Source organism: Delphinapterus leucas, chromosome 6, assembly GCF_059928025.1.
Source record: "Delphinapterus leucas isolate spDelLeu-1000000601 "Yukka" chromosome 6, BTC_Dleu_Yukka2, whole genome shotgun sequence".
NCBI classification, from domain to species: Eukaryota; Metazoa; Chordata; class Mammalia; order Artiodactyla; family Monodontidae; genus Delphinapterus; species Delphinapterus leucas.
The window spans coordinates 93,089,955-93,106,265 of record NC_143134.1 but is presented as its reverse complement, the minus strand read 5'-3'; the positions used below and the strand labels follow the sequence as shown (position 1 = coordinate 93,106,265).

Here is a 16,311-nt window from a genome sequence, read left to right as displayed (position 1 = left end):
GATAACCTGTATACAATTTGAAGTCCATTTACCATAGTTTCATGGCACTTTTTAGTTGCCAGTTAACTTTTTAGTGACTTTTTATATTTAAATTTTTTTTGTGTGAGAAGCTTCTATTTATCTCAAAATCTTTTAAAATGCCTTTTTGTTTAAATTATCTTGGACATATTTATTTGGGAGGATGAATTTACTGAGCCCATGGAGCAGTTCTTGGCACAGAATAGGTGCTCTGTAAACATTTGATGAATGAATGAAAGCAGTTTTCAAGAAGCTTTATTCAAAATATTCTATTTTCTTTATCATAACCAGCCTTGTGGCCTTATTAACTTTTCTGAGAGAGTTTCACTCAGGGGTTCAGCGTGAGAGAGCAGCAGAGAAGACCTGCTGTACATCACTGTGCTGCTGCTTCTGAACCGCCTGTCTCTCGATTGCGACTAGACTACAGACACATCTAGTTGTCCATATTGAGGGCAGTACCCCTGAGTCACAGCACTCTGTGACATCTGTGTTTGAACTAAAGAATTCAAGTATCCTAAGGAATTATATCACCTTTTGATCCTAAACCCCCTCAAGAGTTAATCTCTGGCTTATCTCTTTATTTCGATGTGGCACTTTTGCTCTGATACTTTCACAAGATGGTGTCCTTCCCTCTTTTCTTTACTGTCTCTACCCTGGGTCTGTACAACCTGTTCATTGGTAAGTTCTTCACTTCTAGTCATCAGATTTCCTACTGTAACCCTCACTTTGCTTTACAGTTCAAGGCCTCTTGTCACTTGTCTACAATCTATCACCCATAGACTGAGGGACATAAATGTAGAATATTATCTAGGAACTCAAATTATATTTTCTAAACATTTAATATATTAAATCTTAAGATTTAACTTTTGAAAAGGTAATGCGTTCACATGATTCAAACAACAAAATGTTTAGAAATAAAAAAGTTTCCCTTCCACTCCTGTCCACCATCTACTCAGTTCCTATCCTCCTAGAGTTTTAAAATGCATACCCAAGCCAATACAAATATAAATTCTGTTTTCCTTTCCTTTTTTATACAAATGGAAGCTTATGCTTCCATTCTGCCTTTTTCACTCAACAGTGTATCTTGGTGTTCTTTCCATAACAGTGGAAAAATATATGAGGTATATTTCATTTTAACAGTATATCTTGGAGATCTCTTCCACATCATTGTGTGGCTATAGCATCATTTATTTAATCAGTACCATATTGATAGACATTTGGGAAATTTTCAATCTCTTGCTATTAGAAACAATGCTGCAGTAAATACTTTTGTTACATAGATTATTTCACACTTGTACAAATATATTTGTAGGGTAAATTCCTAAAAGTGGAATTGTGGTCAAAGAGTGTATCTCATAGTGATTTTATAGGTACTACCCTTCATAGAGGCTGTATAATTTATACCCCCATCAGAAATGTATAAGAGTGCCTGACTACCCGTGTTCTTGCCAACAAAATGTGTTATTGAACTTTTGGATTTTTTCCAATCCAGTGAGTGAAAATTGTTATCTTAGTGTGGTTTTAATTTTTATTTCTTTTTAACAGTGAGTTTGAATATTTTTTCATATGTTTAAAAGCCATTTGTATTTCCTTTTCTGTGAAGTATCTCTTATATTCTTCTTTTGGGGGGGCGGTCATTTGAAAATCAACTTGTAGCTGATGTTTATAATATGGAGGTTTGCCCTCTATAAAATGAGTTGCATCATCCCCCCCGACCCCAGTTTGTCATTTGTCTTTGCTTGTAGTGTTTTGCCATGTAGATTTTTCCTAAAATGTAGTTGAATTTGTCAGTCTTCTCTTTTATGACTTCTGGGTTTTGTGTCATAGTTAGAAAAGCCTGTCCCACTACAAGGTTATAAAAGAATTCTCTCATATTCTACTACTACTTTTTTTTTTTACTACTACTTTTATGGCTTCTATTTTACACTTAAGTTTTTTGATGCATTTTTCTTAGTGTATGGTGTGAGACATAGGTCCAAATTTAATTATTTTCCAAATGGCTACTCAGTTGCCCCAACACTATTTGTGAATAGTCCCTCTCTACATTGTTTTGCTTTTTAGTAGAAACAAATTGATTCATCTACCTTGTTTTTTCACACCTTCTTTGCTGTGACTGAATATAAATGCATTTCTCTGTTTTCCTTCCTATAGAATCCCTTCTTTAATGGCACAGATGTCTTTGCCTTCTACCCTGCTACCTCTCTGCTTACCTCAGCAACACCAGCAGCCTGACAGCCAGTTAATATTTGAATGCATACAGGCTGCTCAGAAAGCTCTCCAGGATTTTCCATGGAGCAATAATGGGCCAAAAAGAAATCCTAACTGTAATCAGGTTCCTTCGAAGACTGTTCAAGTCAGAGATGTCTTCTAACTCTCTCTGGCCATGCTAGCCAGCTATTCTAGAAGCTGAAACCCGCTACCTGGGTCTTTTACTCCTGCGGCAATCCAGTTCGGATTGCTTCTTTCTGTGCAAACTCACATCATCTGCTACCTCTGCTTGTCTGACAATATGGGATATTTTTACCCTCTATAATTTGGGGTGGGGAACCATAATATGCCCAAGAAGTGGTTTGGATTCCCCATCATGCAGTGGCCAGCTCCAGAACCTCATTTACTGGGAAAGTGATTGTGGATGAAGGATTTGGGGAACATACTTCCTCAATTTGAACTCCAAACAGATTAAGTTTTTCATCTAGGGAACCTGGAGAAAACCCAGCATTGTTCTACCTAGGGGAGAGTGTCCAAACAGGCAGCTGAAACTGAATTTACTTGATATCCTTACTAGCACTTTCTAAGCTACTTGGGTTAGTTTTATAGCTCCTTGATAAACACTTCCTTCTACTTTGAAACATTGCCCCAGGTGATGTTTCTCTTTCAGACTTGCCTGTTGCTTATTATTGAAACTTTTTTTTGGGGGGGGGTGCTATTTCTTATCTCTGCATTTAGACTTTCCTCTGATGCTGGTAGTATACTCTGTCCGATACCAATTTGACTTAAAGTTATTTTGGCCAAAATCAATTTTGTCCAAATACAATTTAGTTGAAAGTAAACTGGTCAACTGGACAATTTGGTTAAAACAATTATTTGGTGTGAATATCCTAAGTTATTAATTTTTGAGTAGTGATACTTTTAGTATATTATGGGGTGTTTAAACACTTTTGGTCCATTTTCTAGAGATTTTTCTGATTTTTCTTCTTTTATATTTCAAATTAATTTTCAACTACAAGAGTACTTTGTTGCTTGTGATACCAAAAGGTTAAGACAACCTAGCTGCCCAACAATAGCATACTTGGACAAACTCAATCTTAACTACAAGGCAATAAGAGGTTAATTGGAACAACCAAAACATCGAGGGATGAGATAAAAACGTGTTTCCATTATTGTTTTTTTTCCCCTCATTAAAAAGGCAGTGTATGTGCAGTACGGGACACTCAGAAAAATGTAGACGAGTAGAAGGACAAAAGGAAAAAAAAGCCATAAATTAATTTACCCAAGAATAACCACTGTTGTCCTTTCCTGTCTTTTCAAATGCATTTTATACACATAAACTCTGCATACTGTTTGTAATCTGCCATTATTTAAGCATTCTCCAATTATTGATTAATCACCTTTGTCCAGGTTTAGGCTTTGGTTCCTTTCTCCCTTTTGACCTGCAACTGTGGGCCAGTCCACTTTAATTGGGAATAGATTGCCATTCTCTTTTTCCTTCTGTCCCTGAAGCCTGCTGAGATCCACAACTAGCCTGGGCCCCAGAGATACCCCCCCTGCTTTATTTAAGTGAGACAGTTTGTAAATTAAGCCATTCTGCCAACCCTTTCTATATATTTACAAAAGGGTCCCTGTGGAACGCTCTGATTATCTATAGAATAATTTTTGGAGTTCATGCTTGATGTATATTATGTGTATAAATATATAAATTAGATGGGAATAATAAAGAGAGGGTAGGAATTAGATTGGCTCCTGACTAAAATAAAAATAAGGCAGAGAGATCAATTGTCATTGGAGGGAAGTTATTTAAATAGATTTTCTCTAAATCAGGGTTGGCAGATATGTGCTATGTGTTGTGTGCAAACCTGAGTACATGGTAGACATCACTAATCAGTCATGGCACTATTACTTATTGGATCCAAACTCATCTTTGGATCTTTCTTGAAATGGGATTCTAAGTAGCTGTACCTATTGGAGTTGCTGTGACAAACCTATTTACCATTCTTGCTCTAAAATATTGCATTAAAGTTTTTTTTTTTAAATAGTGGATTGGCCAAGAAAATTGTAATAAAATGTTTTATAACTGATAAAAAAGTTTATGATGGCAAATATGGAATGTCAGCAAAGAGTAATTATCTAAATTTTGGGCAAAGCACATGCCTCATCGTTAAGACCTTGGAAGCAACATAATAAATTATACGTTTGTTATGGAGTGAAAACAATGTCACAATAATACTCAACATTATAACTTGCCCGTGGTATGGTCATAGTGATTGACTACCCAGCATTAATTCCACCCTAGATGATGAGTCTAAGCAGTCATGGTTAATCCCATTTCCTCTGCTAATGAAGGGTTAGGAATGGCCTGTAACCTATTTTGGCCAATGAGATGTGAAGGGAAGCCTGGTGGAGGGCCGGGGTGCTTCTGGGAAAGGTTTTCTTTACCCTAAAAAGAGATAAAAGAAAGAGATGGTGCCTCTTCTTCCTCTGATGCTGTTATGTCTGAATATGATAGCTAGAAAAGCTCAAGACATCTTAGGGTAATGAGAGAAACTAGCTTTGGAGGAAGCCGATCTAGAAGATGGCAGAACAGAGAGAGGAAACCCGAGCTCTTGATGACCTTACTGAACTTCTGATTGTATTGTACTTGGTCTGCCTTACCTCTGAGCTTCCAGGTCTGTGAGATAACGCAGTTCCTTATTGTGTAAGCCAGCATTATCTGGGATTTTGTCACTTGCAGCCAAAAGCATTCTGAGTGGTATACTCACTTTGTCCCAAGCAGATTCATGTCAAACGGTTTTGATTTTATTCTGATAGATTTCCTTTTATTGGGGCTCTTCCCTCCCCTGTCTTATGGCTTCAGAAAGTGGGTGCAGATTTTAACTGGCCAATTCTTGTCTCAGTCTTCTCTAAGGGCCTCTGCCCTTAGAGGTTCTTCACAGAAAGCAGCAAGGAATCAGCCAGCCGCCATCATCTCTTCTGGAGCCTTTTTTTAAAAAAACATTTATTTATTTATTTGGCTGTACCAGGTCCTAGTTGCAGCACATGGGATCTTCGTTGCTACATGCAGGATCTTTAGTTGCAGCATGCGGGCTCTTAGCTGCGGCATGTGGGTTCTAGTTACCTGACCAGGGATCGAACCTGGGCCCCCTGCACTGGGAGCATGGAGTCTTAACCACTGGACCACCAGAGAAGTCCCTCTTCTGGAGCCTTTTGGATCATTTGAATATCTGGTGGTGTGACTGCTTCTTTCTGTCATTCATTTGTTCTTTTCCTGATTCTGATTCTGATTCCTCAATGCATCTTGGTCCCTGTTCTTGCATACTTAGCATCTTATGCCTGGCCTCAAAATTGTTTAATAGATTTATTTTCATCTCTTCCTTCTCCCCTGAGCCTCTCTTTTCCTTTATCTCTCTCATCTACTCCTGTCTCACTTTGTGACTTTATGGCCAGTGGGGGCTAGTCTAAGACGTGTATAATCTTTGCCAGAAATAATAGTGAGTTAAGTAGTCACACAGCTGTTTGCTCTAGACTGGTATGGCAAAAGTAAGAGTAGGTCAGTCCTCAGTCCATTTTCTCATCTAGTGCCTTTTACTCATGGCATAGAACAGGTAGCACCAGAAATGTCTAGGGGTCAGGGCACTTGAGTCTTCATTATGGCTTCACTATTTGCTACCTGAAATCTTGGGCAAGTCACTTAAAGACATAGAGTTTCTTCTTTGGAATTTGTTACTAATTGTTCAGTTCTTTTCTGTAGTTTTGTTGTGATTCAAATGAAATAATGTGAACATGGAAAATGAAAAAAAGCCTTTTTCCTGAAAAAGAATAAGCGAGGTTGGTTGCATTTTCTGATTTTTTTCAGATGAACTAATGTCAAAGTCTCTAGAATCAGCTCTGTGTATCTTGTTTGTTAGTAAAAAGGCAATGAAATAGGACATGGGACATAATTGTACAGGTAATCAGGGATTGAATTGATATTTTAGTGGTAGCTTACAGCCTGAAATAAAAAGAAAGGGCCACACAGTATGAAGGGGAAATAAAAGTCAGGATGTTGATCTTGAGGCTTATTTCTAGTTGAACCAGAAATTCTGGTAAGCCAAATTAGGGGAAAGAGAAACCAATAGAAGAAACACCCCCCTCTAGTGGCGAGGAGCCAGGTTCTACACTTGGTTGCTAAGATGGGTGATTGGGGAATGGACGGCTTCTTAGGATGTTTTTTGTTTCTTAAGAAGTATTCTGAGGATCCAGAGTTAAAATTCTTAATGAAGATAGTTAGTTCCAGTTTTCATGATCAGGAGGATTAGCACATTTCACAGAATAAGTAGTATTTTGGCAGTCTCACGTGGGATCCGATTGTCTGAAAAATGTAGAGGCTAACGGTTGCTGGAAGAGGTTCGCAGTTTACTTTTATGTAGGTCATTTAGAGACCAGAGAGTTAGGAAACCATTGTTAGTAAATTTCTTATTGATCTGAAGTGATAATAGTAGGTACCTTTATAAACCCATTTGTAGGCGGGTAAAGCCTATATTTAAAGTTATGGATAATGCCATAGAGTAGTATTCATCTGTATTTATACAAAATAATGGTTGTGGATTTCCTAAGTGTAACTTTTTTTTTTTTTTTTTTTTTGCGGTATGCGGGCCTCTCACCGTTGTGGCCTCTCCCGTTGCGGAGCACAGGCTCAGCGGCCATGGTTCACGGGCCCAGCCGCTCCGCGGCATGTGGGATCTTCGCAGACCGGGGCACGGACCCGTGTCCCCTGCATCAGCAGGCGGACTCTCAACCACTGCGCCACCAGGGAAGCCCCCTAAGTGTAACTTTTGATTTGAAATTTTTAGTGATGATCCTGAGAACCAAGTGTTTAATTTACATCTTGGAAGTGATTTATGATTTATTCACTATGTTTGTGGAAACATAGTGAAGCATGTTAAAATAACTTACTGCCCACAATTCAGTGGCTTGGTAGGGACACCTAAAGGACATCTCATCTTAAGGATGTGTGTTATTGATAATAATAATTACAAGTGATTATTACATTTACAAATCTCAAAAGCCCACTCAAGGTTTTACTGTTTTGAACTTCTGTTTGGGAAAAATTCTTTTAAGTTACTCTGAAGAGACAAAATTTCAAAGAATAAAATGTTTATGGTACTCTGTGTTAGATCTAAGGAAAATTTGAATACCTTTCAATTCTGATATAGAAAAGAATGATTATGGCACAAGAAAATAAAGACTGCATCATCAGAGTACTATTTCTTTATTTTTAATGTCAAACTCTTGCACTGAAGGAAAGAAATTTTTTTTTTTTTGGTTGCGTTGGGTCTTTGTTGCTGCATGCAGGCTTTCTCTAGTTGCAGCGAGCGGGGGCTACTCTTCGTGGTGGTGCATGGGTTTCTCATTGCGGTGGCTTCTCTTGTGGCGGAGCATGGGCCCTAGAGCATGCGGGTTCCAGTAGTTGTGGCGTGTGGGCTCAGTAGTTGTGGCGCACGGGCTCTAGGGCACATGGGCTTCATTAGTTGTGACTCACAGGCTCAGTAGTTGTGGATTGCAGGCTGTAGAGCGCAGGCTTAGTAGTCGTGGTGCACAGGCTTAGTTGCTCCGTGGCATGTGGGATCTTCCTGGACCAGGGCTCGAACCCGTGTCCCATGCATTGCCAGGTGGATTCTCAACCACTGCGTCACCAGGAAAGTCCCCTGAAGGAAAGAAATTTGAAGCTTGCAGTAGAACTAGCCTCTCAATAGTTTGGAATATGTTTGATGATGTTTCTTGTGAAATAAAAGTGGAAAAATTCTCTAGAAAATATAAACTCGTACATGGATAAAGTGAGATTATAGAGTTATGAAACTTTTATGCATAACTTGTGGAATGATATCCTTAGTTATGGTTATACTTCATAAATATACTTGATTTCAGGAAAGGTGAAACTAGGTCTGGCAGTAGATCAGGATCCACCTATTGGGGAAAACCAGAAAATAGGAGGAAGAGGTTATTAATGATTCATTCTTAGCCAAGAAAAATTCAGTGAGGAATAATTAAGGTCAGCTAGAGAAAGAATTATGATTGTGTTAAGTGAGTTCACAGATAGTATTGAAGGCAGATCAGTTAGAACTGATTTGTTAATGTATATGGGGGCAATAAACCAATTAGATGGTCTCTTTTCTAAATAAGTGTGACAGTAGTAAAGATATATGGAGGGAAGTGAAATGGATAAGGTTAGTGCTAATTAGACCTTCATTAAATCCTAACACTAAAGAGGTACTATGTATATTAGTGATAGTTTAATTCTATAAATAAAATTTAATATTAAAAATTGATATAGGGCTTCCCTGGTGGCGCAGTGGTTGAGAGTCCGCCTGCCGATGCAGGGGACACGGGTTTGTGCCCCAGTCCAGGAGGATCCCACATGCTGCGGAGTGGCTGGGCCCGTGAGCCATGGCCGCTGAGCGTGCGCGTCCGGAGCCTGTGCTCCGCAACGGGAGAGGCCACAACAGTGAGAGGCCCGCATACCAAAAGAAAAAAAAAAATTGATATAATGTTGGCATTGCTAAAATTAGACAAGTGCTGATTTATGTAAAGGGTTGCAGCAAGTGGGCTTGAATAAAGAGCCTGGGCTCCAAACCTCATTAAATTCCAGATAAAGTATAAGAATAATAATTCATATTTGTAAAGGATTTTACAGTGTTCTGAATGTTTTCACCTATATGATCTCATCTGATTCTTAGCAGAACCCTGGGGGATAGAAGCACAGGTTTGATTATCCCATTTTTACAAATAAGGTCATGGAGGCTCAGAGAGGCTAACCAACTTACTAAAGAGCAAATAGGGACTGAATGACAGGAGTGGGACTTCAACCCATGATTCCTTACCAAAATGCCTTTGTTCACTGTATTAGCTTCCTATGGTTGCTGTAACAAATTGCCACAAATTGGGTGGCATAAACAACAGATATTTATTCTCTCATGGCTCTGGAGGCCAGAACTCTGAAATCAAGGTGTTGTCAGGGCTTCACTCCCTCTGGAGGCTCTAGGGGAGAATTCATTCTTTGCCTCTTTCACCTTCTGATGGCTGTTGGCACTCCTTGGCTTATGGTCACCTCACTCCAGTCTCTGCCTTTGTGGTCACATAGCCTCCTCCTTCTCTATTCTGTGTCTTTTCCTCTTATGTCTGTCTCAAATCTCTCTTTGCCTTTCTCTTATAAGGACTCTTATAAGGACTGATTCTTATAAGGACTGACTTTAATACTCCACTTGTTATTGGATTTAGGACCCACCTAGTAAGCCAGGATGATTTCCTCATCTCAAGATCTTTAATTACACCTGCAAAGACTCTTTATTCAAATAAGGTAACATTCACAGTTTCCAGGCATTAGGACATGTACCTATCTTTTCAGGGACCACCAATTCAACCCACTATATTCATTGTATGCCATTTAATTTAATATCTTCCTTTTGGATTGAAGAAATAATCTTCTGTCTTAAGGTGGGCAAATGGACTAGGGAATTTTTAGCTAGTATACAAAGAGGAACATTTAAAATATTTCTGGTTGGTGTTAAGTGCTTAGTAACTAGAATTGAACTAATTAACACGAGTTCCACCAAATCGTTATGCTAGCTTTGCATTTGCAGAACTATAAAAAAAGGGACTAAATTAAGTTAAAGTAGCATATGACTATTCATGATTAACAATATTAAAAGTTAGCTTTTTTTGTTTCTTGTGTAATTGGACTAAAAGGTGTGTGTGTATGTTTTGGTAATGGCTTAAATCAGTAGGATAGATTTCTTACATTACGTGGGCATTCTCATTTGGGTCATATAAGTCAAGATCCATATATGTAAACTCTTTTTTTTTTAGAGAATTGTTTATTTATTGAACCTGGGGCAGATTAGATACACAACCAATTGTAAATTTACATCTTTTAACTCAATTTTGAAGTGTTTTCACATGCGCACACAAATTGGAATGCAACAGTTGTCCTAAGGTAAAACACAGTCACCTGAAACTGTTTCAAGTATTTTCACCCAAGGTTGAAAAATTGTTTATCCTGAACATGAAAACCTGTAACAAATTTAAATTAATGATATAAAACTCATTACTTGTAGTTTTCCCCTTGCAAAGATCCAAAAAAAAAAAAAAAGCGCAAGTAACTTATATACATCAGTCACAACATAATTTTGGATCATCCCCACACCAAAACTAGATGCTCTTTTAATTTTAAACCCATCATCAGAGAAAGTCATTTCGTTTTATACAAAACAAAATTCAAAAGAAAAGAAAGACCCAAGTAAAACAAAAGAAAGAAAGAAAAACAAAAAGTAGAAAGACCCAAGAAAAACAAAAACAAAAACCCTAGGACTGACAGTGATGTTCAGTACCCTAATTAAACAGTGACCAAAATGCCACTGATCAAAAATGAAATAGTGGCTGTATATCACTGCAAAGAAATCCAAGAGGCTTTAACCCTTTGGCATCAGAAATCCAGATTTTTTCCTAGTACTGAATGCATACCTCCTACGTGCCAAGAGTGGAGAAGTGGATGTGCCAGCACAGAAAGAAAAAGAACTACCGTTCGCTGAAACACCTAGAGAATTGGCTTTAATAGAGACTTCTTACACGGTTAGGCAGAAACCAAAAAATGGTTATTAGCTGCTTGTGTCAACAATTTTAACTGGAGGTGACTGAGTTCTAAGGTTCAGAGTAAAACTTTAGCGGGGGGAAAGGTTGTTGGTTAAAGACTTATCTTTAATGCAAAAACAAGGTAGACAAAGTATGAAAATACCACCTGGTAGCATCCTCTAAGTCACAGGGCTCTGCCATTTTCGGCTGGACAGAAAATGTCAAGATTCAGATTGTTGTTTCTCATAAAGATTCAACAAAATGAACCTTTAATGACTTGAACTGCAGGATTAGGGATCCCAAGAATGCAGTCATTTTAGTAAAGTGCTATCAGTAAAGTACTATCCTGAACAAACTGTATTTTATTATGAAAGCAAAAGGAAAGAAGATATAATAAGGACTATACACCTATATTCAACTTACAGCGTCTGAGTTCTGGAAAGACCTGTATAATGGAGGAAGAATTCAAATACGAAATTATGCCAATCAAATGTCAAATTTTCACTATAATTTTCCTGAAAAAGTGTTTTTCCCCAATATCTATTAATCACAAAGAAACATAAGCTGTGAATGTACAGTTCAGAAAATAAAAGCATAGAAACTAATGACATTATTATGCCCAAGATATTTGGTAAACAGTGAATTATGAGTTTGGGACCATCAGGAAAAGGCTTTTTAAACAACCCTCCGGACTACAAAAAATCTCTTCAGGTAGTAGATCCGTCCCAATGTCATGGCAACTAGAACAAGAGCATCAAAGAAGGACCAAAGGACCACTCTGCTGTTTGTGCTGTCATTGACTGCTTTGTGTATTCTCTCCCAAACTTCCATGTATTCCTGTTCATGCTTTACAGCTGTCATTGCCACTGTGAGCTCATTAATCATTTCTTCTAGCTTGTTCTGGTGAGCTTCTGTTTCCATGTCTTGTCCTTTTGGGGCCTCCCCAATATCAACGGTGAACATCACTATCTTTGGAGTCATGTTGGACATTCTATTGCTAAAACAAAACTTATATGTTCCATCCATGTGAGCAGCAAATGTGTATTTCCAACTGGACTCCCAGTCTCCTTTATAAATTCATTTATTATTAGGCCCTGTAATCTCCATGTCGATGTCCAGGAAGCTGCCCTCAGCCACCTCGAAGATGAGGCCCATCTTGGTGCCCAAGGTGACCTGCTCAAAGAAGCACTCCTCGGCATGTGCGTCGATGCTGACAAAGTAGCCCGAGGCTGTGGCCACGAGGGCGGCCAGGAGCTCAGCGAGTGCCACCATGATGGGACTGGGGCTGAAGCCAGGACCGGGACTGCATCTCCAGAGCTGCCGTTGCTGCTGCCTTCTCCACAATATTGTGGGGTTTTTTTTTCACATTTTTTTTTAAAATTAAAAAAATTTTATACAGCAGGTTCTTATGAGTTATCTATTTTATACATATTAGTGTATATACGTGAATCCCAATCTCCCAATTCATTCCCCCCGCCCACACTTTCCCCCTTGTTGTCCATACGTTTGTTCTCTACATCTGTGTCTCTATTTCTGCCCTGCACACTGGTTCATCTGTACCATTTTTCTAGATACCACATATATGCGTTAATATACGATATTTGCTTTTCTCTTTCTGACTTACTTCACTCTGTATGACAGTCTCTAGGTCCATCCACGTCTCTGCAAATGACACAATTTCATTCCTTTTTATGGCTGGGTAATATTCAATCATATATAGGTACCACATCTTCTTCATCCATTCCTCTGTTGATGGGCATTTAGGTTGCTTCCATGATCTGGCTATTGTAAATAGTGCTGCAATGAACGTTGGGGTGCATGTATCTTTTTGAATTATGGTTTTCTCTGGGTATATGCCCAGTAGTGGGATTGCTGGGTCATATGGTAATTCTATTTTTAGTTTTTTAAGGAACCTCCATACCGTTCTCCATAGTGGCTGTATCGATTTACATTCCCACCAACAGTGCAAGAGGGTTCCCTTTTCTCCACACCCTCTCCAGCATTTGTTGTTTGTAGATTTTCTTATGATGCCCATTCTAACTGGTGTGAGGTGATACCTCATTGTACTTTTGATTTGCATTTCTCTAATGATTAGTGATGTTGAGCAGCTTTTCATGTGCTTCTTGGCCATCTGTATGTCTTCTTTGGAGAAATGTCTACTTAGGTCTTCTGCCCATTTTTTTTTTTTTTTTTTAAAACATCTTTATTGGGGTATAATTGCTTTACAATTGTGTGTTAGTTTCTGCTTTATAACAAAGTGAATCAGTTATACATATACATATGTTCCCATATGTCTTCCCTCTTGCGTCTCCCTCCCTCCCACTCTCCCTATCCCACCCCTCCAGGCTGTCACAAAGCACCGAGCTAATATTCCTGTGCCTTGCGGCTGCTTCCCCCTAGCTATCTACCTTACTACGTTTGTTAGTGTGTATATGTCCATGACTCTCTCTCGCCCTGTCAAAGCTCACCCCTCCCCCTCCCCATATCCTCAAGTCCGTTCTCCAGTAGGTCTGCATCTTTATTCCTGTCTTACCCCTAGGTTCTTCATGACATTTTTTCTCCTTAAATTCCATATATATGCGTTAGCATACGGTATTTGTCTTTTTCTTTCTGACTTACTTCACTCTGTATGACAGACTCTAGGTCTATCCATCTCATTACAAATAGCTCAATTTCATTTCTTTTTAAGGCTGAGTAATATTCCATTGTATATATGTGCCACATCTTCTTTATCCATTCATCCGATGATGGGCGCTTAGGTTGTTTCCATCTCCGGGCTATTGTAAATAGAGCTGCAATGAACATTTTGGTACATGACTCTTTCTGAATTTTGGTTTTCTCAGGGTATATGCCCAGTAGTGGGATTGCTGGGTCATATGGTAATTCTATTTGTAGTTTTTTAAGGAACCTCCATACTGTTCTCCATAGTGGCTGAACCAATTCACATTCCCACCAGCAGTGCAAGAGTGTTCCCTTTTCTCCACACCCTCTCCAGCATTTATTGTTTCTAGATTTTTTGATGATGGCCTTTCTGACTGGTGTGAGATGATATCTCATTGTAGTTTTGATTTTTCTGCCCATTTTTTGATTGGGTTGTTTGTTTTTTAATATTGAGCTACATGAGCTGTTTATATATTTTGGAGATTAATCCTTGGTCCGATGATGTGTTTGCAAATATTTTCTCCCATTCTGAGGGTTGTCTTATCGTTTTGTTTATAGCTTTCTTTGCTGTGCAAAAGCTTTGAAGTTTCATTAGGTCCCATTTGTTTATTTTTGTTTGTATTTCCATTACTCTAGGAGGTGGGTCAAAAAAGATCTTGCTGTGATTTATGTCAAAGAGAGTTCTCCCTATGTTTTCCTCTAAGAGTTTTATAATGTCTGGTCTTACATTTAGGTCTTTACTCCATTTTGAGTTTATTTTTGTGTCTGGTGTTAGAGAGTGTTCTAATTTCATTCTTTTACATGTAGCTGTCCAGTTTTCCCAGCACCACTTATTGAAGAGACTGTCTTTTCTCCATTGTGTAGCCTTGCCTCCTTTGTCATAGATTAGTTGACCGTAGGTGCGTGGCTTTATCTCTGGGCTTTCTATCCTGTTCCATTGATCTATATTTCTGTTTTTGTGCCAGTACCATATTGTCTTGATTACTGTAGCTTTATAGTATAGTCTGAAGTCAGGGAGTCTGATTCCTCCAGCTCCTTTTTTTCCCTCAAGACTGCTTTGGCTATTCAGGGTCCTTTGTGTCTCCATACAGATTTTAAGATTTTTTGTTCTAGTTCTGTAAAAAATGCCTCTGGTAATTTGATAGGGATTGCACTGAATCTGTAGATTACTTCGGTAGTATAGTCATTTTCACAATATTGATTCTTCTAATCCAAGAACATAGTATATCTCTCCATCTGTTCGTGTCATCTTTGATTTCTTTCATCAGTGTCTTATAATTTTCTGAGTACAGGTCTTTTACCTCCTTAGGTAGGTTTATTCCTAGGCATTTTATTCTTTTTGTTGCAATGGTGAGTGGGGTTGTTTCCTTAATTTCTCTTTCTGATCTTTCATTGTTAGTGTATAGGAATGCAAGAGATTTCTGTGCATTAATTTTGTATCCTGCAACTTTACCAAATTCATTGATTAGCTCTAGTAGTTTTCTGGTGGCATCTTTAGGATTCTCTATGCATGGTATCATGTCATCTGCAAACAGTGACAGTTTTACTTCTTTTCCAATTTGTATTCCTTTTATTTCTTTTTCTTCCCTGTTTGCCATGGCTAGAACTTCCAAAACTATGTTGAATAATAGTGGTGAGAGTGGACATCCTTGTCTTTTTCCTGATATTTGAGGAAATACTTTGTTTTTCACCATTGAGAATGATGTTTGCTGTGGATTTGTCATATACGGCCTTTATTATGTTGAGGTAGGTTCCCTCTATGCCCACTTTCTGGAGAGTTTTTGTAATAAATGGGTGTTGAATTTTGTCAAAAGCTTTTTCTGCATCTATTGAGATGATCATATGGTTTTTATTCTTCAATTTGTTAATATGGTGTAGCACATTGATTGATTTGTGTATATTGAAGAATTCTTGCATCCATGGGATAAATCCCACTTGATCATGGTGTATGATCCTTTTACTGTGCTGTTGGATTCTGTTTGCTAGTATTTTGTTGAGGATTTTTGCATCTATATTTATCAGTGTTATTGGTCTGTAATTTTCTTTTTTTGTAGTATCTCTGGTTTTGGTATCAGGGTGATGGTGGCCTCGTAGAATGAGTTTGGGACTGTTCCTTCCTCTGCAATTTTTTGGAAGAGTTTGAGAAGGATGGGTGTTAGCTGTTCTCTAAATGTTTGATAGAATTCACCTGTGAAGCCATCTGGTCCTGGACTTCGTTTGTTGGAAGATTTAATAACAGTTTCAATTTCATTACTTGTGATTGGTCTGTTCATATTTTCTATTTCTTCTTGTTTTTTTAATTAAAAAATTTTTTTTGGCTCTGTTGGGTCTTTGTTGCTCTGTGCGGGCTTTCTCTAGTTGCAGCCAGCGGGGTCTGCTCTTCATTGTGGTGTGCAGGCTTCTCATTGTGGTGGTTTCTCTTGTTGTGGAGCAAAGGCTCTAGGTGTGTGGGCTTCAGTAGTTGTGGTGCATGGGCTCAGTAGTTGTGGCTCGCAGGCTCAGGCTTAGTAGCTGTGGCACACGGGCTTAGTTGCCCCACGGCATGTGGGATCTTCCCAGACCAGGGGTCGAACCCACGTCCCCTGCGTTGGCAGGCGGATTCTTAACTACTGTGCCACCAAGGAAGTCCCCATATATGTAAACTCTTTAAAGGAAGGGGCTTGGTGTGTCTTGTTCACAGTTAGATCCCCAGTGTAGTTCCTGACACATAGGTGTGCTCAAAGAATTTGCTAAATGAATGAAATAACTTTTTATGACACCTAAATCAGGCAGCCACAAGTCCTATACTGTTTCACTTTTTGTAGAGTCCTG

General features: G+C 38.6%; 1 pseudogene; it reads right to left on the bottom strand.

Annotated features, from left to right (window-relative positions):
- Positions 1-11,487: 11,487 nt before the first annotated feature.
- On the bottom strand, positions 11,488-12,599 carry LOC111188074 (transmembrane emp24 domain-containing protein 2 pseudogene; annotated as a pseudogene).
- Between the last annotated feature and the right edge of the window lie 3,712 nt (positions 12,600-16,311).